Below are 26422 nucleotides of genomic sequence, written 5' to 3'. Positions count from 1 at the left end.
GGCTTGGGCGGCCTTCGGCCGCGCTTCAAAAAAATAACCCTCATCAGTCCGACTCAGGCTACGCAATCCACAGTATTTTTGCGTAGAACTCCTTTTCGCGTGGGCGGCCTTCGGCCGCGCTTCAAAAAAATAACCCTCATCAGTCCAACTCCGGCTACGCAATCCACCGTATTTTTGCGTAGAACTCCTTTTCGCCTTGGCGGCCTTCGGCCACACTTCAAAAAAATAACCCTCATCAGTCCGACTCCGGCTACGCAATCCACCGTATTTTTGCGTAGAACTCCTCTAAAGAATTTATTTTATTGGGAACAAAAGTTTTGGGAAAAATGACTTTTGGGAAAAAAGTCTTGGGAAAAACAGTTTGGATGAAAAAATTTGGGAACATTTGCCTTTGGGAAAAGTAAGCATTGGGAAAAAAGTTTTGGGAAAAATGGATTGGGAAAACTGGTCGGCAACGGTTAAGACTAGTAATCAATATTGCTGAGAATTATAAGTGTAATAAAAATTTAACAATAGAAGACTTAAATCGTAACTACTGCAATTAAAAAAGGAAAATCTACTCTAATTCAGTCCATGGAGAATCATGCGCGGTTTCAAGAGAGACTATTGGGACCAACATGACCATATGATTTTCAGTAAAATCATCTGCTCCTTCAACTTCGTTCTAATCTAGCCACTCTAAGCCGTTGACGCTTGCGCACAGTAACTCATTAGCTCGTCTTGTGACAATCCGTGAGGGTCGCACTTTGCGGAACATACGCGCTTGCTTAGCTGGTGCAATGTGAGCTGCTCGCCTGTGCTCTGCAGCTCTTGTGATAGATGCGAAGTAAATACCGCATGTACTGCAGCATCTTTTCTCTAAATTATCACGTATACTTGGGCAGTACAGATCGTTAGGCGTGCTGATGAAGGCATTCAGCGGTTGAATCGGTAGGCGTATTAGAAATGGAGCAAATGACTTTCCCTCATCTTCTTTAAATTCCGAAATTGTCAAACGTCCATCAACCTGAGTGATAGGGTATGGAGGTGGCAGAAAACGGTCGTGAAGAATCATATGCAGATCACTCCGGCGTGCGCTGCAGCACTCAGGTCAAGCTCCATATGCAGCTTAGCAATCTGTTTCTTCATAGTATCTTGTGCTGGAGTGGGACGTACGTTAGATGGTGTAGTGTTCAACATAGCTTCATCCACATCATCGCTGATCACAAGAAGCTGATTTTGCATTATGTGAAAACAGTGAAGGAAATGACCGCGCTAATATTTTGTAGTTATGAGTTTAGCATATTTTATCAAGAAATTCTCTGTTTCAGTTTTTTTTATGCTATTAATTGTAACAATAAACATTATATAAAAAAAAGTATTTTCTTAAAAAAATATATTATATATTTAACCTACCTTTTGAAGGAATGCTAAAGTAGACCGAACTTTTCTCTCAGTGGATTCCCTGAGAAGCCGTTCAATCTCATGTTTAATGTGGTGTATTAACTCTTCTTTCTTCGAGAATTTTTGCTTCGTAGTATTCCATAATTTTATCACATCGTCCTGGCAGGACTTCTTCGTCGTATCTTTTGATGCATGCGTTATAAAAATCGTGATAACTCATTTTAAATTAGTAACGGCATGAATTGAGTCGAGTAAAACATTTACAAGAATAAACAAAGAAGGTTGGAACCTGTCCGTGTCTCGCTGCCACTCAGCTCGTACGCTCTTGTTCATTGAGTCGCGCGTTCGACTGATAGTGGCGCGAAAATAAACGACGGGTAACACTGTATCGTAAATTCAGATTAAATTGAGCTATTTGGTATAAAACAAATATGGTGGTTTGACAGTAGTAATGTACATATAACGTCGAAGTATGAATGAAATTATTTTCTTTCGAACGAATTAGTGAATGATCTTAATCATACTACGATTACGCTTAAGATTAAATCTTAAACATGCACAATCTGGATAATGGACCAAATAGTATAATTTTTTTTGTTTTAATCAGAAAAAAAATTGCGTGATATTTGCCGAGATCTCCCCTCTCTCCAACGTAAGATTAGATGAGATTTGACTCGACCCCCTCCCCCCTTAAACATCTCACGTAATTTATGGACGCCCCCTTATACTTTCGTTGATTGTATGTTTAAAACAGTGTCTTATAACGGAAATTAAAAGAAATAATTAAAAAAAAAATGGCGCGCACACTTCTGTTAGGTGTTTCGCCGAGCTCCTCCTCCTATTTGTGGCGTGCAAATGGACCTCAATTTTAAGCCGACTCCGAACGGCAAATGGTTTTTTATGAGAAGCTTTTTCATAGTAGAAATACACTCGGAGGTTTGCTATTGTCTGCCGAGGGGCGAACAATATTAGAAAAAATCATTTCTATCATTTTGCTGTTTCATGCACGGAGATTCGAACACACGCCCTCCCGATTGGCAGTCACGCACCAACTCATTCGGCTGCGGCGGCCGCCAACGGAAATTATTCCGCTGGTATTTTAGTAAACCCACAACTTCTGTAGCGACGTTACACTGAGCGTCAAATTCATAAGTTCGCATCACAAAGAGCTTTGGGGGAGAACCAGAATTCGTTGGATGCGTTACCTGACGTAGTTGTATTATAAACCAAAGTTTCGAAACAGCCTTTGAAAAAATAGTTTAATTATGAATTTAATTGCATTTTAGTAGAAAAAATGTATTTGAGAGAGTTAGAAAAGGGTAAAGGAGTCCCGACATGATTAATCCGGTCCTGCGTAATCGTAAAAATAATAGAACTTATTCAGGCTTCAACGAAGTTCACTTCGAAGCCCAAAACAGTGTATGGTAGGTTTTCCGATGAAAAATTTCATTGGCCCATTGCGCCAAAAAGGCAAACATTTATTGCGTCTGTTCAGCTCATTCTAGCGTATTTAACACAAATACATATGTATTTTAATCGGGCTGAAATTTATAATAGGACTATGAATAAGTTCGTGCGGTTTTACAACAGATGGCGTAACTTGATTATTATTCCATCGATCCACATTTCCAAACATTCATTGGAGAGCTACTGTCGTAAGGCACAAACGTCAGTATAAGTTTTTTATTTGAAGCGTAAACAACAATATTTTTACCACACTTGAAAATGTCGAATTTCGTGCCAAATAATGTGTTTTTGCGGGGAATTCTTCTTCATTATTTTAATATGAAGAAAAAAGCAGCCGAATAAAGTGTACAGCTTTATTTGTGTATCGTAATATTTGCATAAGCATACGAGTTCATGTGAATGTATGATTCAAAACAAACAAGACAAGTTCATCAATTCACACAAGTCATTTCGTATTTTTCTGAATTTTCGAAATTATTAATAAAATTATAGCTGTCTATGTAGGTATGTATGTTTGTATGCATACATATACCAAATTCATTTTAATGTACGAGTACGGGGTGTGCCATTTCAATCTGGTCAACCGAATTATTGAATAACTTTGACAAAACTCAATTGATCAGCGACATTAATTAAGTATTTCAAACGTCGATTCACTACAATTTCATATATTATATTGAAAATCAATTATCAAATATTTGTGTTAGATTATATTCCATAGGATCGAAATTCTGCTGGCCGATTATAGGGTGAAGTCTATTGCGCCGTGAACTAAGGGAATTGCCGCTCTTAAGGCACCTATGCATATACAACACATTTTTCACAAACCATCGCGGGATGGGGTAGTAAGTGGTTCTCTGGTAACTGTTCGGGCCAGTCTTTGCTCACAGGCCTTTATTAGTCATACTTCTACAAAGCTTACGAGATAGTCACTTTGGTTTACCGCAAATGCATGAAAAAGTATGGAAAACTTTTGGCTTCAACAAGACGGCGCGACCTGCTACATTTCTTGCTTCGAAAGCTCTCAGATCCCTGGCGTGGCGTCAAAAAATACTATTTTGGTTAACCTCCTATACCTCTGGATTTGACTGAAAAAGTGAGTTATTTTTGTATAGATTTGTAAATAGTATCCGAAGAACCAGGTGCTTACCACACTGTAATCTCTTGTTTTGATTTAGGATTACGGCGGCAGGCGAAAAAAATCCACTTTATCCTATCGAAAAGGCTCTAAATGTTACTCAGAAAGTCGATTCGAATGTTTTTTATTCCATTGTTAGCGAATGCGGCACCCATTCTGCACACAGCTTTCTGAAACCCAATACTTCAGTCAAAATATTACTTACATTGCCCAATAAGATGCCTAGGGCTTCTACTAAATCTCTTTCAGTCACTCGACGATTTTCCAATCCGATATTCTGTATTTTTTGTGTGATTTCTAGTGTTGGTGAGGTTTTTGGACGTCCTTGACGTGGGTCGACTTCAAGGCTCGTACGACCAGGTTTAAACTCAGCAACCCATCTATCTACTGTACTCATTGATGGCGCAAAGTCCTTATACGAGAGGTGCCTTTTATATTTCGGGATTAGAGAACAAAAACAAATTTTAATCATCGAAAATCACTTTATTGTTTTTCAAAATATTCTCCGTGAAGATCTATACACTTTTGCATGCGTTTGAACCAATTGTCGAAGCACTTTTGCCACTCTGAATGAGGTACCTCCAAAACATACATTCTGAATGCCGCAACCGCTTCTTCAGGTGTCGAAAAACGTTGACCTCTCAGTTTGTTTTTTACGTACGGGAAGAAAAAGAAGTCATTCGGTGCCAAGTCAGGACTATACGGCGGATGACCCATTAATTCAATGTTTTGGGTGCTCAAAAATGTAGTTGTTTGAGCCGATGTGTGAGAGCTCGCATTCTCCTGGTGAAGAGTGATCCGTCTTTGGCGATTGGTTTTCCTAATTTCTTGGAAGACAACTGGCAAGCAAATGGTTGTGTACTACTCAGAATTTACTGTTCTGCGTTGTTCTAGTGGTACGGTTGCGACATATCCAATTTTTCCGAAAAAACAGGCGACCATTTGCTTGGAAGTGCTTCGTGCGCGAACAACTTTTGTTGGATTTGGCTCATCTTGAAACACCTATACAGTCGACTGCTGTTTACTTTCGGGCTCATACGCGTAAATCCATGATTCATCACCTGTCACGATGTCATAGACGTGTTTCGAAGCCCCGCGATCGTATTTTTTGAGCATTTCCTTCGACCAATCGACACCAGCCTTTTTTTGAGCGATTGACAAATTGTGTGGGATCCAACGCGAACAAATTTTTTTGACGGTCAAATGTTTATGCAATATTGAATGTATGCTGGTCCCACTAATGCCTAAGATTGTCTCAATCTCACGATAGGTCACATGACGATCTTCCAATATCAGTTCGCGCACAGCATCAATGGTTTTCGGAACAACAACTGATTTTGGACGACCTTCACGAAATTCGTCTTGGAGTGAACTACGACCACGATTGAATTCACCATACAATCGATAAACACTGGTCCTTGATGGAGCTTCATCACCAAAAAATGAATTAAGTTCATCCATGCAATGTTGCTGAGTTAATCAACGTCGAAAGTTGTAAAAAATAATCGCACGAAAATGTTCACGATTTAATTCCATTTTTGGACCGAGATGAATCTTTTAAGTTACTGTAAACAACACAAATAGCGCTGGTATTTCAAAACGTTCTGAGTACATAAAAGCTAAAAAATGTCAAACTTTGCGATAGAGCTGTCAGTTGCCAGATTGCAAGACCAGGGTTGCCAAATCCCGAAATATAAAAGGCACCCCTCGTACAATTTCAACATTCGTTTATAAATTTCATTTGTTTATAAATCTTCTACTTGATTTCTCCCATTGTGAAAAACACTGTGACACGTCGATGCTAAATGGCTTCTAAGCCCTTCTGTATGAAGGGTGCAAAACAAAAACAACAAAAAATAGGCTATTATCAACGCTCTCTCTTATCGAACCGCAATACTTAATGAACAACCTAGTATTAGAAAAAGTTGTTTGGATAATGAGTGCAGGAATATTGGCATAGCTGATTAAGGCGATGAAAACTACCTTCTTCCTCGGATTTGAGTATTGGGAATTTCTATTATTTTATTGAGCATTTCTTTATTAAAGCAGAGAATTGTGGTAACAAAATAAGGAGCTTACCAGTTTAAGCCAGTTTAATTTTTAGGCGGTTTTTTTAGATTTTTGCGGAATTTCAATTTGAGCACAATTTTTAAATTCGAACTGTCACGCAGTTTTGTCATGAAATTATTGGGAAATTTCACGCATATTTCACGACTAAGCTTATGTGGATTTTGACAGCTATTTCACGTGAAATGAGAAGAGAGCACTACGGTTTACAGCGAATAAAGAATACTAATTATTATAATTCAATAATTCTTTTATTCAGATGATGATGGTGCACCCTGTATAATTGTATGCATGTCTGTGAAATTTTTTTCTATTTTTCATGGCTTTGCGACTATGTAGTGTTGTTGTTTGTTTAAAAGTTATGAGCACATTTGTCCGGCTTTCCCCACGCCTACTTTTCCATACATACGAATTCATGTACTTACATATGTACGGATATCGACATATTTAGATTGACATACATGAAATAAACTGGCTGCTGGGAAATTTCCGTATGTTTGTGTTTATTTTTTTTTTGCTTTGCAACGCAATTTAAAATTGTACATACATATGTATGTATTAAAATTATTAACAGAAAATTTGCATAAATAGCCAATAAATAACGCTTGGCTGATGAAAAATGAGCTCACAAAACACTAATAAAAAGGCACCGTTTACTTCTTCTCCTTCTTCTTTTTTGGCGCGATGACCGCTTACGCGATTTTGGTCGAGTTTTCACTGTTGTACGAGTCTTAATATGTAAATTGCTGACCCTCTTATCTACGATATCCCTCAATAAAGGACAGCTAAGTTCACGATGTACTGAATGTTACACAGAGAATGCTCCTGCCTTTAACTTGGTTGCGTGCTCTGCCATTACTTTGTGTCAGTTCCAAATTTGGTAAGTGATAAGTGGTAGGTAAGGTAAGTGACCTATAGAGTAAGTAACCTGGCGACCACCGTAGCCAAATGGGTGTGACAACCATACGGAAGACGAATCTCCGTGAAACACCAAAATGAAGAAAAAGTTATATCTAATAGCGGTTACCCCTCGGCATGCAGTGGCAAACCTCCGAGTGTATTTCTGCCATGAAAAAGCGCCTCATAAAAACCATCTGCCGTTCGGAGTCGGCTTAAAACTATAGGTGAAGTTTATGTGTGGAACAACATCAAAACACAAACCACAAAAAATAAGAGTAGGAGCTCGGCCAAACACCCAAAAAGGGTTTAAGCGCGTTCTTGGCCTGTCTAGTTATCTCAAAAGTTGGCACCGTGGTCTATCTACTCTTGGCTTGCGCGATGTAGACCAGCTTGATTTAAGATCAGATCCCCTCCTAGCCAGTTCTGGAGGACGAGGTGGAATCATCTGAGCACCTTCTTCTCAGCTGCCCTGCTCTCGTCTGGCAAAGACTTAGAAATCTGGGCTCCCACTTTTTCGCTACGCCTGCGGATATAGCCGGCGTAAGTATCATAAATTTGGTGAAGTTCATTAGTAGCTTGATACGGCTAACTACGAACGTAAATCAGCCCCCGTCGGCACCGTCGTAAAATGTATGGTCATCATCGTATCTAATCCCAAGGCTCCTTCTTCCTTCCCATCTCCTCTCTCCTCCCCATGTATGGCAGCACAACGGACGAATTTCTTAACATTTGTCCAAGTGAGCCCTTTAGCTAGGGCAGCCATTTAACCTAACCTAAGCCAGTTCATCCTGGAACTAGTATCCAGGGACCCAAACAACGTTCGTGATACATCGCTTAGCCAATTCATTAAGAATAGCTCTGCGTTCAATTGCTACTTTGGAAGAAGTAAATACTGCACTTTAGAAATTTTATGGTAGCTTAATTCCCAGAGTTGGGAGTAACAGTTTGCTAATTTTCACTGTCATATTCTACGGAAAAAATTATCAAATATCTTCAATTTATCATTCTTTGTACCATCATTGCAACCATTATTTCGTCATCGTTTTTCTTTTTTCTTGTGACAAAATAGTAGTAGGTAGCGAAGGAAGGATGTTACATAAACAGATGCTTGGGGCGAAAAAATACCCTATGAAATTTAGAACGACTGTCAACGCAATATCACTCAGAATATGATAAGCATAGTACTACCTAAAGCTATAGGCTGACCCGTAAGTTAATTCGTAGAAGAGCAACATTAAGTTTTTTTCAAAATGAAGGGCTTTTTCTCCCTCCACGCCACGAATGACGGGTTAAAAACAATTAATTAGGTATCAATGTTTGATTATCAAGCAAAAGAGGTATTTTAGACAGACTCCAGTCAGAAATTACTTTCAGCAGGGTTGCCACCTAATTTTTGTTTTAGAAGTTCTAAAGGGTTTTCCAATAACAGGTGTTATTTTGAATAGCCTGCTACTTCAGTAGATGTCTCTTTTAATGCTGTCGTTTTTTGATAATTGACCAGTAGAAACTACGCCTTAAAAACAATGGAACGATACACGCTTAAACAACGCATTGAAATTATTGAAATTCACTATAAAAATGGTAAAAATTTGGTAGAGACGGTTCGTAACACTCGAACATTTTTGGGTAATCGTGAAGCACCTTGTCGGATCGCAATACAGAAATTGGTGAAAAAATTAGAGCTGTTGCGACAAGTTATTGATGTGAAGGATAAAACCCGTGCACGTCGCTCAAGAACAGCCAAAAATTTTGCTATTGTAGCCGAAAGTGTTGAAGAAAACCCAGGCTTGTCCATTCCTCGTCGTTCTTTGGAATTAGGCATTCCACAAACGTCTTTACACCGTATTTTGCATAAAGATTTGGGTTTTAAGGCTTATAAAGTTCAGTTAACACAAGAACTCAAGCCGGCCGATCATCAACAACGTCGTGCCTTTGCTGATTGGGTCGTTGAAATGCATGAAAACAATCCGAAATTCCATCGAAAAATCATTTTGAGTGATGAGACCCATTTCCACCTAGGTGGCTTCGTCAACAAGCAAAATTGTCGGATCTGGGGCTCAGAAAAGCCAAGAGTTATTGTTGAAAAGCCTCTCTATCCTCAACGTGTGACTTTTTGGTGCGGTTTATGGTACGGCGGAGTCATTGGACCTTACTTTTTCGAATATGAAACTGGAGCAACAGTTACGGTGAATGGATTGCGCTATCGAGAGATGATTAACGATTTTTTATGGCCAGAATTGGATGGTATTTATCTGGACAACGTTTATTTTCAACAAGACGGCGCTACCTGCCACACAAGCAACGAAATCATTGATATTTTACGGGAATAACACCTCTTATTGGAAAACCCTTTGTTACAAAAATTATTTTTACTTTTCGGCAGGACAAATATAGTACAATTATTAATAATACATAGTTTATTTGTACTTTCTTTTATTTTAATGCCTATTAAATAATACTACAATCAAAATACTACTTCCATTTGTAGATGGTAGAGTTCAGTGGAAGGACAAAAAATTATCATGGAGCAAATGATGGTTAGACTAGTAAATACCATAGACGGAAGCATTACAGGATGAATGACCATGGTAAAAGCAATGAAGTCGGAAGTCCTCACAAAATGAAGCCATGAGATGTGTCGTCACGGACGATAAGAAGTTGACACATTACAATAACCCAAACCGCAAAACAGCGAGTATAGGCTGAAAATTAACATCAGAAGCTGAAAATTAAGAACAGAACCGAATATCCATCGTTTGGAAAATCATCAAAGTGCATCGATTAGCGGATAGCCTTAAAACGCGAGGAGTTCCTTGAGCGCGGAGGCCGAATGAAACCAGAATGATGGAGCAAAAATTGGTTAAAGACGGAAAAGGCTTTGAATGCAAAACGGTTTACCTTTCTTTGAATTCCAATAAACAATATGTAAGTATATCCTAAATTGAAATGAAAGGAGAAAACGAATAGAATTTAGGAAATCTAAGAATGTAGGTCAGGGCCGTAGAGAGCATATCCGGGCCCCGGGGGAAAATTGCAAATGCGGGCCCTTTCCAATAATGTCTAATTCATATAAATACGTATAATCTCGAGTCCGGGCCCCTCTGAGAACTCCGGGCCCGGGGGAAAAGTACCCGATCCCCCCCCCCCCCCCCCCCCCTCTCGTCGGGCCTGATGTAGGTATATACTATAGGGACTACTAGTGGCAATTGTTCAATGCTGATACGCTGTTTCGGCCATATTTTTTGGCAAGTTACACGATTTACTATTGCAGCACTTGTAATTGATAAAATTCTGACACCGCTACGGTTTTTTGAAGTAGAAAATCTATGCCTATAAGGAGCAATCGGTCGATGACCTCGAAATCAACATAACTCAGACCCTAAGCCTATGCACACATTTAAACGGTGCCATATTCCGCACATAAAGACATAAAGAGCCAGCCAAATAAAAAATTTGTTAAAATTTCTAAAAATGTATCTCACGCATAGCCATTTCAACTCGTTCTTATTGGAAAATCCTAAACACAGAAAATTGCGCAAAATAATTTACTTTAAATTCTTTGTCATAAAAGTTACATGAAGTTATAAACTGCCCTCATATACCTATATAGATGTCGAAAATTGCTATATGTACTCGTACATATTTGCATACTTCACGTACATATGTAATACATACATACCTACATATTATACATATGAACGTGTAGACATCCATGTAATCTGACCGGGCTGGATATTATGAACTCCAGTATGCAACTACAGTGTAATTAATTAATAAATGCGAAAACTACGCTTAAGTGGTTCAATTAATTATCTGTGTAGCTGCTGTAAATTGGCAAAGAATCTACAGTGCAAAAGATGACACAATAAAATTCAGTAAATATGCAGAACGCATGGAGAAACATTCAATTGCCTAACATATGTTTTTGATTCATTACTTAAAATTATTTAAAAAGAAGTTTAGATAAGTTGAACTAAATTAAAATGCACCTGCATACTATTATTTACAGGTACCAAAGTGTGTGAATCTATTCTTAGTTTCAAATATCTCAATGCTCTATTTGCAGTTCATTTATGTATTTGATTTGGTTTAGCATCATTTTTGAAGTTTAGACAGATTAGAGAGATTGTTTAGTTATATTTGCTTTTCAAAAATGTTTGATGCAAATTTAATAAATGCCATTAAAAAGCGTAGATGTATACTTATATGCAATATCATTCGTGAATTGCTCCTCTCCTCTTTCAAGTTTGTGGAAAGCTGAAAGTCTCCAGTCTCTTTATAGGTCTAAATATACGAGGGCGGCTCAATAAGTACCCGTGTTTGATGACAGAGGGCGTTCCTGAGGGAAGTTGGTATTAGCATCGTGTGCTGCTATCAAACGATGGATTTGGCAGCTATTTGAGTGAGAAGTGTTACGTGATTTTCGCTAAGATGGAAAAAGAGCAGATCATTCGATAATTCGCTTTTTCTTTTAGGATGGGAAAAAATGCGAAAAGATAAAAGCAAAGTTGGATGCTGTCTATGGGCGCGCTTCGCCATCTATGACCACAGTTAGATGTTGGTTCAACGAATTTAAACGTGGGCGAACATCTGTTTTAGATGAGTAGCGACTAGGATGGCCGGCAGATGTGGTTATCGAGGAAATCCTGATTCTCGTTGATCGACGAACAAAAGGGCGCGAAGTAACAGACGCCAAAGGCATGTCGACCGGAGTGGCAATTAATATTTTACATGATAAGTTAGCGATGAAAAAATTGTCGGCCGATGGGTGCCACGATTGCTCACGGTGGATAACAAGCGGATGCGGCAGTTAACTTCGAAGCAGTGTTTGGAGAAATTTAAGCGAGATTCGAAGAAAATTTTGCGTCGAGTTGTCATTGTTGATGAAACCTGGATTCATCATTACACACCAAAAACTAAGCAACAATCAAAACAATGAATTTCTCCCGGTGAATCTGCTCCAAATAAGGCGAAGACAGTCTCATCGGCCGGAAAGGTCATGGCGACGATTTTTTAGAACGATCACTGGACAATCCTACAGTAAGTTATTGGACCGCTTTTACAACAAATTGAAGGAGACACGGCCGCATTTGACGAAAAAGAAGGGTATGTTTCACCACGATAATGCACCAGCACATACAAACTGCTTGGATTGCTGCCACACCCCCGTATTCACCCGATCTAGCTCACTGCGACTTTTCTTTGCTCCCTAAGATAAAGAAATGGCCGGAAAAAAATGTAGTTCAAACGAGGAAGTCATCGCCGAGACAGAGGCGTATTTTGGAGAATTCGACAAATTCTATTTTTTGTAGGGGTTTAAAAAATGGGGGGGAGGAGAAGTGTATCTTTCTAAAAGGGGACTCTGTTGATTAATAAAAATTTTGTTTTTTAAAAATTGGTCTTCATTTCTAACACGGGTACTTATTGAAGAACCCTTGAAATTCGCACACACAACACTTTCGTCATTAGCGTTATTGGCGTCTTATCTTCTACATTTTTACTATTAAAAGAAAAAATTACAATATGTTTTTACATATTCTAGTTAACATCATGATTTAAACATGTGTTACGTATTCTTGAATATGGCTAACATCTCTGTTTCCTTTTTCCTTTTACGAATCATCTGATTATGAGCGGCCATTTGGTGGACATACGGTCAGATTTATTGGAAAAAATAGTCAAAATGTAGCTCGTAGCCGCGGCAAAACTACGACTTTAGGGAAAGTATGCAAAAAGTCTCTTTAGTACGAGTGGAGTGGATACTCTTATTGTTATGGAAGCGTATGTCGAAGCTAAAATTCAAGCATAGGAAACTTGCCCGAAATGCGTGCATTCGAGAATACATAGAATTATTGGAACTGGAATGAAACCCACTCACCAACTGAGATAGCATTTTTGATAACTTCCGTAACTGTTGAGAAGGAAGACAGACGAACAGGCCAAACAACTTGGCTTGGCCTCAAAGAAATTATATGGACATCGATCCCACTTTGGAATGAAAAAAAAAGAAAACAATAAAGACCCAAGGTACAGCAATAGAAACAGTCTGAAAGCTTTTCAAAATATATTGACACTATTTCTGTATGACAAACTGATTTTTATTACGTTAGAACGTTCCTACAATTTCATTGTGCCCTTCCAGAAAGAATGCCAGCAAACTGTTTTTTATCGATATACGAAGCTCGGACATGGAACACTAAGTGATAGAAAAGGTTTTTTCTAATAGCGGTCGCCTCTCGGCAGGCAATATCTAACCTACGAGTGTATTTGAAGGATAACGTAACTCAAATCAAAAAACCATCTGTTGTTCGGAGGCGGCATGAAACTGTAGAACTTTTCATTTGTGAAAAACATCAGAGACACACCACAAATTGGTTAAGGAGCTCGGCCAAATATCAACTGAAATTCAAATTCGACTGTTATTAGAAGCAAAATCAAAAATAGCAGCTTTTAAAATGATGTGTATAACTTCATTATTTTCTTAGTTAAATTACAAATTTTTTAATTTTAATTTATTAGTTAATATTTTGTTAGTTAATAACATATATTTTCTTACAAATCTCTCTGCTCTGAACTATTGCTTTTAAAAATAAGCATAAATGTAAACATAATCATAAACAAAAGTATGACATAAATCGTTTAGTACAACAAAAAATTGATAGGCGCAGAGGCTTAATCTAAGTCCGCATCGCATATTTATAGAAATCGCAATGAATAGAGGCGAATTTGAAGAATTAATAAATTATTTATTATTTTAATAATTTATAGGGAGAAAGCAAAAAATAGTCGCTCATAACAGACTTTGTTACAACGAAAAGACCAGCCGAAGCTGTTAGTAATTTGAACAAAATGCGACAGATAGACCGGACATATCTCACATACTATCTGGCAAATGATATCCACTGATGATAACATTTTTGGTCCACCACTTTGTTCATGGCGAGTATCACAGAATCGCCAGTTTTGAGAGACGTCAGCACAGAAAATAAACAAAATTTTGCATGCAAGTTACTTGTTTTTGAATCAATCAGTGAATGTTTGGATTTTTAAATTAAACAAAATAATAAAAATTAAGTGTCGCGTGTCAAGTTGCGAAATCACGAATGATAATAAAATCTCTAAATTCCTTTTTTTCTGCTTTTCGCTTGCTTTCACTTTTTCTTCCTCAGCCTATACGAATGTTTTGTTTCTGTGCTGCCGTCACGGCCTGGGATGGCGCTTCTTGTATTCTATCATTCTCTTGCTTATCTTATGTGCGGTGGCTTTTTGGATTATATTACTTACCGTGACGGGTTCGAGATCCTCCTCTTGTCCCGAAATGTTGAGATTTTCGAAATTTAAATTTGGGATAGAAATTGTGAATGTTTTTTTGTTTTGTATTTATTTGAATTATTTAACACTTGCAACTAATTGTGAGCTCAAAATATTGTATTTATTTAACAGACCACTTTCAAAATAACACATACATATACAAAATATTTATATAATTTAAACTTTTTCCTGTTTCTATTTTTCAAAACAATTTTTATCGGTTTCCTTTAGACAACAAAGCACAAAAAAAGCAGAGAAAATTTTGGAAAGCCTTTTCCAATCATAGAAAAAAAGAACACAAAATAGTCCAAAAAATATTTACATAAACCGACAAACAAACGAACAGACAGCTGAGCGTGCGAGTTTGTACGCGACTGTCACCATGGCACACTGGGCAGTATGGTTTATCACACCGCAGCTCTCATCTCCAATCACCTCGCCGCGCCTCCAACTATGTAGTCAAATGCATGCGGAGCGCAAAAATCCAAGAATATTGCGACAGAATGTGACACTTTTGCGCTGCTCATTCGTTCATTTGTTAGTTTAATGAGTTGACGATATTTTGTTTTTGTGGTTTTCTAATGCCTGATGTTGCCGAGGCTCGGATGGTGACACGTAACATTGGTTGGCCTCTGGTTGTTTGCTGTTGGTATGTCATGATGACTTGTCATAGCGATTATCACCACAGCAAGCGGGTGGGCAGCGGTATTCAATAAATTGGGAGGAATATTTTGTTGAAATAGGAAAGAGCAAGAAATAAAATGCAAAAATAAGTGGGAAACATTATTTGATTTTTTTTTTAATTGATGCTCTTTAATAGCGAATTTCTTCGGTGGATTGCTGTCGGCTTGGTGGAGGTGATATAAAAAACATTTTTTATATTTTACAGGAATTAATATATATTTATTAATAACTTAAAAATCATTGTTTGGTATGTAGTATAGTTTCGTAAATACTGTGGCATATATAGACAAATTTGTCAAATAGATGATTATTACTCTGACTACAGCAGATGCACTCAACACTATTTCAAATTGTTACATGCATTCAAAATATTTTGAAAATTTCTTCGATATACAAAGGTCAATTTGCCTGATTTCGCAAGTATTTTGCAAGCATTAACAGACACTTTGTTCCTTCAAGGGAAACATAGAGTGCTTGCCTTTGCCTAAGATTTCGTCATTTGAGATGTAAAACTCTCGCCGTCTTAACGTTGACAATTAATCAGATATCACGGCTATCATTTTGTGTCTGACGTTTCTTAGAAACAAATAAGATTTTGTTAAGTAAGGTAGATCTATTTTGATCATCAGATTTCACCGGTAACGAGGGCAGGATGCTCCATCAAGAACTGGATTCTATGTAGTTGTTGTTGATAGTTTTGATAATCAGGAATCTTTTATTTATTTATTAGTTGAATTTTTTCTAAACTAGATAAAGAAGCAAGGCGAATGGATCTGGTAGGGAACGAGATCAAAACGAAGTAACTCCTGTCATCAAACAATCAGTCGACGCACTCGTGTATCGGTACTCACGTCACTGTGGACAATTATGAGTTTGAGGTTATAAGAGACTTCGTTTATCTAGGAATAAGCATTAACACCGATAACAATGACAGCCTTGAAGTCCAACGGAGAATCTCGCTTGCCAACAAGTGCTACTTTGGACTAAGTAGGCTATTGAGTAGTGGCGTCCTCTCTCGACGAACAAAACTAACACTCTACAAGGCTCTCATCATGCCCGTCCCAACGTATAGCGCAGAAGCTTGGACGCTGACAATATCCGACGAGACGTCCCTTGGAGTGTTTGAGAGAAAAATTCTGCGAAAAATTTTTGGACCTTTGAAGATGGTGGAGGCGAGTATCGGAGGTGATGGAATAATGACCTCTACGACGACGTAGATATAGCGCAGTGAATAGCGGCTTCATTGACTCAGTTATGTCGTTCGAATGGATACAAATGCTCAGGCTCTGAAAGTATACGATGCGGTACCAGCTGGTGATAGCAGAGGAAGAGGAAGACCTCCTCTGCGTTGGAAAGATCCGGTGGAGAAGGACTTGGCTTCACTTGGTGTGTCCAACTGACGCCGGTTAGTACGAGAAACGACTGGCGCACGTTGTTAAACTCGGCCTGATTCGCGTAAGCGGTTATCGCGCCAATCAAGAAGAAGAAGAGCATCTACTGTTTACGTCAGATTTTAGACAATGTAGGAATAGGTAAGTAATATTTTATCCATAAAACGCTTTTTCTATGTATCAAACGCTTTCGAAAATTCCGAATATATGCAATCAACTTGAGATTAAGCTGAAAACGAGACGAAGCAGTGGAACGAAACTGTGGAACGTCCGAAAATAAACCCATGTCTTTTAGATGAAATGAGACTCTTAATTGGCCAACAGTAAGTTTGACCAACAATACGGAGACAGTCGGTAGCTTCAAAATGGGTTTGTAATTATCCAGGTTGAACTATGTCGATAGATATAATATCCTGATGTTAACATAGGTCCCGGGGCACGTGGATCTCGTGAGTAATGAAATCTCAGCCGTGGTGCCACTCCCTTCTGCAGCCATCAAAGCCACGATTAGCAAGAGGATTACTTTAACTCACAAGCAAGCCTGGCAGGCTGAGAGAGGCTGCAGATGAATAAAACTGATGTTACCTGTCATGTCCGACCAACTGACGCAGATCCTCCCGCCATTAAGCTGGAGAGACTGTATGCAGCTGGTTGGACTAATGACGAGCTACTTCCTAAAGACGAAGCACATGGAAAAGGTTAGCATCTCAGACAATGCACTCTGCCCAGCATGGGCAGATGAGGATGAGACGGCTGACCAATTTCTCTGCATCTGCCCGGCCTTCGCTCTAATCAGGCTTGAGGTATTTGGCACTGATGTGTTAAGAAGCGGCCACCTCGGCTCCTTGACACCGACACTCAGATTTCTTCGGAGGTCGGGTAGATTTAAAGAAAATTAAAAAGGGAACCCAAGTGCAGTACAATGGACTTAATGTTGTCTGATTGCTGTACTTGCTAGTCTGTCCCGACAAAAAAAAATTATAGGAATCATTTACCATTGTAAAAGAGGAGAAATAGTCGTAAGTTGCGAGTCGTCTACAAAAACCCACGAACATGATGATTTCTTTTCAGTGTCAGGAGTGTAATAATTGCTGGGCAGTTCTTCAATACAATTACTGAAGGTGCTACTAAATCAGTTTGCTCTGACAGTTTGACAGTTAACAGTTGACATTGCCAGTGACTTGAAAAATTCTGAAAAAATTGATATTCATGGCGAAGCTTTGTACCACCAGAGTCTACTGCTATATAAGTACGTACTAGGGATATTAGTCCCGGAGTACCGAAATTCATCAATATGGAATTGAAAAAATTAAAAAAAATGTTATTACACAATTTTATTAAATTAAAAGCTTTTCAGTTTCCAATAAACGTTTTTAATTTACTTATTCAACTATAGGAAAAATTATACAGCTTCTAAAGATCATTTCGAATATTTTCTTTTTTCTAATTGGTTCCTAATAACATTGAAGAGCTGAAGCATGATTTTTTTAAAATGTCATCCTTGACTACAATTAAGAAAGGCCTTCAAACTATGCTTCTAAAATTATAACCTCAGCATTTTTGTGAAAAATATTTAAATAATTGTACTCATAACGTCACTAATATAAATGAAACATAACGTTTTAAGCAAAAGTTGCATAAATGAATCTACGCAAATTTCCTTCAATTGAAAAACTTGTAATTGATCCGACGTGCTGATAAAAGAATTTGAAATATTAGTTTGGGAAAAAATAAATCCATTATTTTTGTGTAAAACTTAAAACATTATTTAAGATATTTCGGATTGCCCGATTTGTGTCAAATATGCACCGCTTTCTTGTATAATTTGTTGCCATTTTAAAGGTATCTCCATAATTCCTCTCTCATAGATGTCTTGGTCCTTATTAGGGAAAAACTCTAGTAATAGATTTTCGCAATCTTCTCTTGATACCAGTTCCTTATCACTCAGGAAGTTTTTCAATGAGTAAAAAAGGTGGTGATCACTTGGTGCTGGGTTCGAACTATATGGTGGATGAATTAAAACTTCTTTACCAAGCTCCCGGAGTTTTTGACGCGTCACTATAGGCGTGTGTGGCCTTACGTTGTCCTGATGGAACATAACACCTCATCTGTAGGCGAATTCTAGCCGTTTATGATCAATAGCTAGCTTCAAACGGTCCAGTTGTTTGCAGTAGAGATCTGAATTTACGGTTTGGCCATGCGTAAGCAACTCATAATGATTCCCTTCAAGTCCCACCGAATACGCACTAGAACCTTCCTCGCCGCCAGTCCTGGTGGTTCACTCATCGTTCGAGCTGCTTCAACACGCTTTGTCTTATGTACCCCATTTCTTATCCAGTCACCATCCGGGTCATTCCGTATGCCCAAGGCTTCGTAAATGGAAATTCGATCCATCATCTTTTTTGGTGTTCATTGGTGTGACACCCAAACATCGAGCTTCATTTTGAATCCAGCTTTGCACAAAAGGGTTTAAAACTGATGTATGGTCGATTTTTAACCTCTGGGCGATGCTCGGACTACTAACATGCCGATTTTTTTTTTAAATCAAAAATGCCTTAACGAAATCGACGAAACCAAATTTGCACGTAATTCAACTTTTAGCGGCCTATGCAAGCCAGGGTGAATTACGACCGCTTAAAATGTACCGAATTTTCATTTTGTTGACTTCCATTGTTAGCATCCTCCCAACTGAATGGAACAAATAAAAAACAACAAAAGAATTTTTTAGTGTAAAATGTCACCTTCACAACGAACATAAACTGAAACTTGTGGATAGTCACTTTAAGAGATATCGATGACTGCAGCCATCTATCGAGAACAGTTTTTCATCAGCAGGTTTTTCATGTAACAGGTTTCGGGTAGATTAGAATACTCCACTTTAAATGCTTTGCTGTTCTTACGTACGCTTTTTAAATGCAATAATAATGTTTTGTTATTTTATATTTTTGTTAATTTCTATTAAATGCTTATTTTTTTAATATTTCCCCCAAAAGTACTTGTGTCTTCTCTCATTATTTTAAAAATATCCCGGAATCTCGGGATCAAATGTTCCGCTAATATCAGCATCCCTTGTAAATACATACATACATACATACATATGCTGCCATTATCATAAGTCGATCAGCGCAAGTCTTCGCTTATGAACGAAATTTAATTGCTTCACATTGTAGTCGTGGGCGCGCGCGAAAAGTAATAACAATGAAAATTGCAATATAAAAAAACTATGCTCGTATGTTTAATATAATATTTTGCACACAATCAATGCAATATAATGAAAAGTGAAAATATGAAGCAAAACAGAAACATGCTACAAACGATTTTATTGCAAAACCCCTGGGTAGTAAATATTTTTTTTTTACTTTGAAATGTTTTATATAATTTCCGATTGTTTACATACACAATACCTATGAAGGAAGTGCTGCGAAGCATTTATGACAAATTTTTATACACAATTATTTAAATGAAATTCGATGGCATCATTGGCGGCAGGAGAGTTGCAAGAATTAAAAATAAAAAGTGTTGCGTTTGTTTTAATGATTTTTACTAATTAATATCCATGGGAAAGATCTTACTAAAAGAAGGAAAGGAAAAGTTTGTTAGAAGAACAATTTTAAATTTAGGTCCATTGTCAAAGGGACATTTCACACCATGAAGCAATAATTAAAGGTGATGTAAGTAGCCAATTTTCACCCTGTGTTAGCCATCTTGAAGCTACTTAATAAATCCGTGTTGTCCTCTTGGAAAAGCTACTTTTTATTTCAGAGCAAATTCTAAAGAAAAAGTACTCAAAAGCGTAGAAATTAAAATTTTTGCTGAAAAAGTTAGCAGGCAATATTGTTTTGTGAAAATTACATTGATAAATAGCTGCTACATAGCCACATTTAGGTAAGTCTTTTGTTGCAGATTATCAATCTGATTTTGTGTTAATAACTGCTTAAAATTTATATACACAGGTGTGAAAAAATTTGTACACAACGCAAAATTAATACTTCGTTGCTCCACCTTTTTGCTTTTCAACAGCTTGTGGTCGGCTTGGCATCGATTCCACTAACTTTTTGCAAACATCAGGGCTTATTTTATTCCATTCTTCCTGCAGAGCAATTTTCAAGAGTTGAATTGATGTACACTGCCTTTCCTGCATCCGGCGACCTAATTCATCCCACAAATGCTCAATGGCATTGAGGTCGGGACTTTGGGCAGGGGTTTTTATTACCTTTGGACAGTTATATAACAACCAGCTCTTGACGTCATATGAGGAATGTTTGCGATCGTTGTCCTGGTAGAATTGAAAACTACTTTCGATGCCTAGTTTTCTCACGCTTTCTTTCAAATTTTGTTTCAAAATTGTTAAATAAACGTGTTTATTCATTATTCCATCAATGAAATGCAATTTTCCAACTCCTGACGCCGCCATGCATCCCCAAACCATTACAGATCCACCACCGTTTTTCTTAAATTCTTGCCTTCCAGCTCCTTGTTCGGTTTGCGCCACACTTTACCCCTTCCATCACATCCAAATAAATTAAATTTACTTTCGTCAGTAAATAATACCTAAAGAATGAATATTAAAATCATGAAATTGTTATTTTTTCCCCCACTTACAGTGCTCCAAAAATCGAAATCCTTAGCCATATATTGGCGAGCAAAAACAAGCCGGTCATTTTGGTTTTTCTTGCTTATTAGGGGCTTCTTCCGCGCAACTCGGCCGTGAAAATCATTTTTTCGAAGAAGTCTTCTTATTGTTTCGGGATTTACCTCCACCCCAGAAGCTTCTTTAACCATCGCAGTTAATTTTGGAGCAGAAATGAATGGATTTTTCTTCACTTCCCTTAGCACCATGCTCTCATCTTTGGAGGAAAGCTTCTTTGGACGGGTTCCACGATGCTTATTTGCAATGAAACCATTTTCATTGTATCTAGCAATAATATCGTGCACTGTTGACTTGGTTTTTTTTATCAATTTCGATATTGCTCGCTCAGATTTTCCGTCTAAGTGCAGTTGAACTACTATTTTGCGTTCCTCCAATGTAGACTGTTTACCATTACGCGGCATTTTGCAAAATACTTTTATAAACTCACCCAATGATTGACAAGGCAACAATGAACAATAACTTTTAATACACGTATAGAAAATTTAGAAATAACGGTATGCATATTTGCAAAACATGGTTTGCCCGACTTTAAATGTGAGACAGAGAAGTGGCCTTTTTCAGTTTTTTATACATTAACATTTTATAAAGCAACTTGGAATATATTTTTTTTGTTGTTTTTAAATAAAACAATTTTTGTGAAAAAACAGAAAAAGGTAGAACGTGTTTTCTTTCATCAAAACATAGATATTATGTTTAGAAGTTTTCGTATGCATCTGCCCGACTTTGAATGTGAGTGACTGTATATAAATTTATCTTTTTTTAACACAGATTTTATACTTCTAACTTTGCAGGTAATCTCGTTAAAAAATCAAATGTATGATTAGCGGACGTGACGAAATAAAAGTGGTTTTTCCTCGTTAAGAGCTTCCACTATTCTCAAGTTGTTTTATTTATTACTTCAGTGTAGGTTTACAAATGGCACATATAGATTCCTATCCGATGCATGGTCAAAATACATACATATATGACACAAACCCATGGGAATAGTTAAGTTAAAAATATAAATAATTAAGTACCACTTATAAAATAACATAAAATTATTCTATGGCTTACAACGACCTTTTTCAATTTTTTACTACATTTTCAGAAAGGGGATAAGCTTATGCCCTTTTTTCCCTTGCTTCCAAATTGCATCAATGGATTAAGTAGCATCCGAAATCAGTTGTCAAACTTTACTTAACCTTGTATAATTGAATCATGATTTCACACTAAAAAAAATCGTTTGCTGTTTTTTAGTGGATGTTGCAGGATGTTAACAATCGAAGTCAGCAAAGAGAAAATTCGGTACGTTTTACAGTTCTTCTTTGATAAATGCGATAATGCAAGCCAGGTCGCTAAAATATGAATTACCTTCAATTTTGATTTCGTCGATTCCGTTCAAACATTTGTGATGTTAAAAAAAAATGTCGTTAAAATCACAGAAATAATAGAAGTTATCCGACAGTCGTAGCACTGCCTAGAAACATTTAAAGTTCGACCATACAACAGTCTTAAACCATTTTTACGCAAAAATAATGGATATTCCACAAGGATATTAATATTTTAGCGAGAAACCTTTAGCTTTTATAATGAATTTCCGGCTATACTCGCGCGTATTTTAATAAAATTTAATTCGAGCTGCCTGTTAATTGTTGGAATCAAACAAATTTATAGACAATAAGAGTTATAACTTGTAACATCAGATATACGTACAAAAATATATGTTTTTGGTTTAAAAAGTAGGCGTGTTTTTATACTTGTATCAGTTTTGGGCGAGTTTTATGAAGTCATTATCTACACAAAAGTAGTCTTGGAAAAGCTCATTTTTCCAAATTTTACTTACTTGTATTTCTTTCCTTGGTCTCGACATTCGTGCGAGGGTTACTTTTTATATTTTGCGCCCATTAATGAAAACCGTAATATAAAGTAATAATGAAAATGGCTTTGTTATTTTTCAAAATATTCTTCTTCTGTATTCACTTGAACCAATTTTCAAAACATTTTTGCCACTCAGAAGTGGATACCTCCAAAAAGGGCTGTTTATAGACTTCAACAACTTCTTCAGGCGTTGAAAAACGTTGACTTTACATTTATTTTTGATGTTCGGGAATAAAAAGAAATCCTTGTGTGCCAAATCAAGGTTGTAAAGCAGATGGCCTGTTAATGCGACCTTTTCAGTGCCCGAAAATTCTCTAGTGTGAGCCGATACGTGAGAGCTCGCATTATCTTGGCAAAGGATAATTTTCCAAAAACTTATGGCAAGCAAACGGTTGCGTACCATTCAGAATTAGCTGTTTTAAGTTACTTTAGTGATACAGTAGCAAGATGACTAGATTTTCCAAAAGCTGGTGACCTTTTGCTTTGAGGTGAACCTTCTGCGAACAACTTTCATTCATAGATTCAAGATTCATCACCTGTTACGATCTCATAGATGTGCTTTAAACTATCACGAGGAAATTTCTTTAACATTTCTTTACACCAATCGACATGAGCCCGTTTTTAGGCAATTTTCAAATTATGCGGTATCCAAGGAGAACAAATCTTCTTCACGATAAAATGCAATATTAAATGTATCATAAGGCATTCCCCCTAATGCGCAAGGATGTCTCTATCTCGCGATATGTCACATGGCGATCTTCCGTTAGGGGGCGTCCATAAATTACGTGAGGTGTTTTTTTTAATTTTCCATACCTCCCTCCCCCCCTGGTGAGATGTCGTGAGATTTTATTCAACCCCCTCCCCCATCAGCCAATCTCACGTGAGATTTTTCAAAATGTGGGTTTCTTATGTAAACGCGTTGGATTGTTATTGTAAAAAGAGAAAAAAAATTTAAAATATAAGTGTAATAAAAATTTAACAATAGAAGACTTAAATCGTAACTACTGCGATTAAAAAAAGAATATCTACTCTAATTCAGTCCATGGAGAATCATGCACTGTTTCAAGAGAGACTATTAGGACCAACATATCCGTATGAGTTTCAGTAAAATCATCTGCTCCTTCAACTTCGTTCTGATCTAGCCACTCTAAGCCGTTGATGCGCGCGCACAGTAACTCATTAGCTCGTCTTGTGACAATCCGTGAGGGTCGCACTTTGCGGAACATACGCGCTTGCTTAGCTGGTGCAATGTGAGCTGCTCGCCTGTGCTCTGCAGCTCTTGTGATAGATGCGAAGTAAATGCCGCGTGTACTGCAGCATCTTTTCTCTAAATTATCACGTATACTTGGGCAATAGAGATCATAAGGCGTGCTGATGAAGGCATTCAGCGGTTGAATCGGTAGGCGTACTCGAAATGGAGCGAATGACTTTCCGTCATGTTCTTTAAAGTCCGAAATTGTCAAACGTCCATCAACCTGAGTAATAGGGTATGGAGGTGGCAGAAAACGGTCGTGAAGAATTATATGCAGATCACTCCGGCGTGCGCTGCAGCACTTAGGTCAAGCTCCATATGCAGCTTAGCAATCTGTTTCTTCATAGTATCTTGTGCTGGAGTGAGACGTACGTTAGATGGTGTAGTGTTCGACATAGCTTCATGTTGTTGTTGTTGTTGTAGCAGCATAAACATTCCCCGTGCTTATACGAGGAATGCTGCTGAAGTGACAGTCCTTGGCCGGATATAAATCCGGGTCGTTCCGGTTACGTAGAACCGACTGTCGTGGGAACGCCGACATAGCTTCATCCTCATCATCGCTGATCACAAGAACCTGATTTTGAATTATGTGAAAACAGTGAAGGAAATGACCGCGCTAATATTTTGTAGTTATGATTTTAGCATTTTTTATCAAGAAATTCACTGCTATTAATTGTAACAATAAACTGTATATAAAAAAAAAGTATTTTCTTAAAAAAATATATATTTAACCTACCTTTTGAAGGAATGCTAAAGTAGACCGAACTTTTCTCTCAGTGGATTCCCTGAGAAGCCGTTCAATCTCATGTTTAATGCGATGTATTAACTCTTCTTTCTTCGGGAATTTTTGCTTCGCAGTATTCCATAATTTTATGACATCGTCGTGGCAGTAGTAAGAGCATAAACTTAGTCGAGTAAAACATTTACATGAAGGTTGGAATCTGTCCGTGTGTCAAAGAAGGTTGGAACTTGTCCGTGTGTCGCTGCCACTCAGCTCGTACGCTCTTGTTCATCGAGTCGCGCGTTCGGCTGATAGTGGCGCGAAAACAAACGACGGGCTACACTGTACCGTAAATTCAGATTAAATTGAGCTATTTGGGATAAAACAAATATGGTGGTATGACAGTAGTAATGTACATATAACGTCAAAGTATGAATGAAATTATTTTCTTTCGAACGAATTAGTGAATGATCTTAATCATACCACGATTACGCTTAAGATTAAATCTTAAGCATGTACAATCTGGATAATGGACCAAAATAGTATAATTTTTTTTGTTTCAATTAGAAAAAAAATTGCGTGATATTTGCCGAGACCCTCCCCCCCTCTCTCTAACGTAAGATTAGATGAGATTTGACTCGACCCCCTCCCCCCCCTTAAAAATCTCACGTAATTTATGGACGCCCCCTTATCAATTAACGCACATCATCGTTTTCTGCTGGCACAACAACTGTTTTTGGACGGCATTCCGAAATTCATTTAGCAAAGATCGGTGGTCACATTGGGACTCGGCAGCATTTCTCAGGTGTTAAGTGTGGTGTTTCAGCACCAAAAGTCAAAGTGAATTGATTAATGCACTCTTGTCTCGATAGTCAACGTCGAAAATCGTAACAAATCATTGCACGAAAATTTTCACAAGTTAATTCCATCTTTTGGACGAGACAAATTCTCACACGTTGTAAAATATGTAAGTTTATGCTAAAAAATAACAAACTTTTTGATAAAAATATAAAATTACAGCTCTTCATACGTAGAGTTGCAAAGGGGCAAAATGTAAATTTATAATAGTACCAAATTTAGTAATCCAGCGTCAGTTGTAATAGAAATACATATAACATATTTTCAAATTAGCATTATATGGGAATGTTACCATTATTATAGATGTCTACCAAGTATCATGGAAGTAAAGGAATTTTTTCTCGAGTTATCAACTTCTATTCTGAGCTTTCCGGTATACACATGTATATACATATATCTGTATTTATCTCGATTTCGATATTGCCAAATTAGTTAATATTCAAGAGGAACAAGCATAAAAGAAAAAAGAATTTGTATTTTTGAATTTTTCGAATTTGTATTTATTATTATCTTGACAAGTAAAAATTTATTCAGTAAGAACTTCCAACTTCCCCTCAAAATGAAATGTCATTTTGCTCTCTCACTTTCCCCTACTGTGCAAGTTTTTTGGAAACATGAACACCAGTATGAACATAACTATAATTTTAAGTATTTTAAGCGATGTTTTTTTTTATTTAACAGAAATCTAAGCTATTTTTATTTAGAAATTGACGTTGCACAGAGTACTTTTAATTTAATTTCT

The 26422-nt window shown here is 37.4% G+C and overlaps 1 protein-coding gene across 1 annotated transcript in view; it reads right to left on the bottom strand.

Moving 5' to 3' along the window:
• The window catches only part of LOC129241007 (calcium-binding protein E63-1), a 221754-nt gene extending 207124 nt beyond the window's left edge, over positions 1-14630 (bottom strand). Inside the window, exon 1 of the mRNA XM_054877123.1 lies at positions 14240-14630. The gene's annotated coding sequence lies outside the window, so the exon portion shown is untranslated. The remainder of the gene's footprint in view (positions 1-14239) is intronic.
• Between the last annotated feature and the right edge of the window lie 11792 nt (positions 14631-26422).

The sequence above is a fragment of the Anastrepha obliqua genome, chromosome 3 (genome assembly GCF_027943255.1).
Source record: "Anastrepha obliqua isolate idAnaObli1 chromosome 3, idAnaObli1_1.0, whole genome shotgun sequence".
Taxonomy (NCBI): domain Eukaryota; kingdom Metazoa; phylum Arthropoda; class Insecta; order Diptera; family Tephritidae; genus Anastrepha; species Anastrepha obliqua.
The sequence above is the reverse complement of the archived record's forward strand: the minus strand, read 5'-3'. Positions and strand labels throughout refer to the sequence as shown.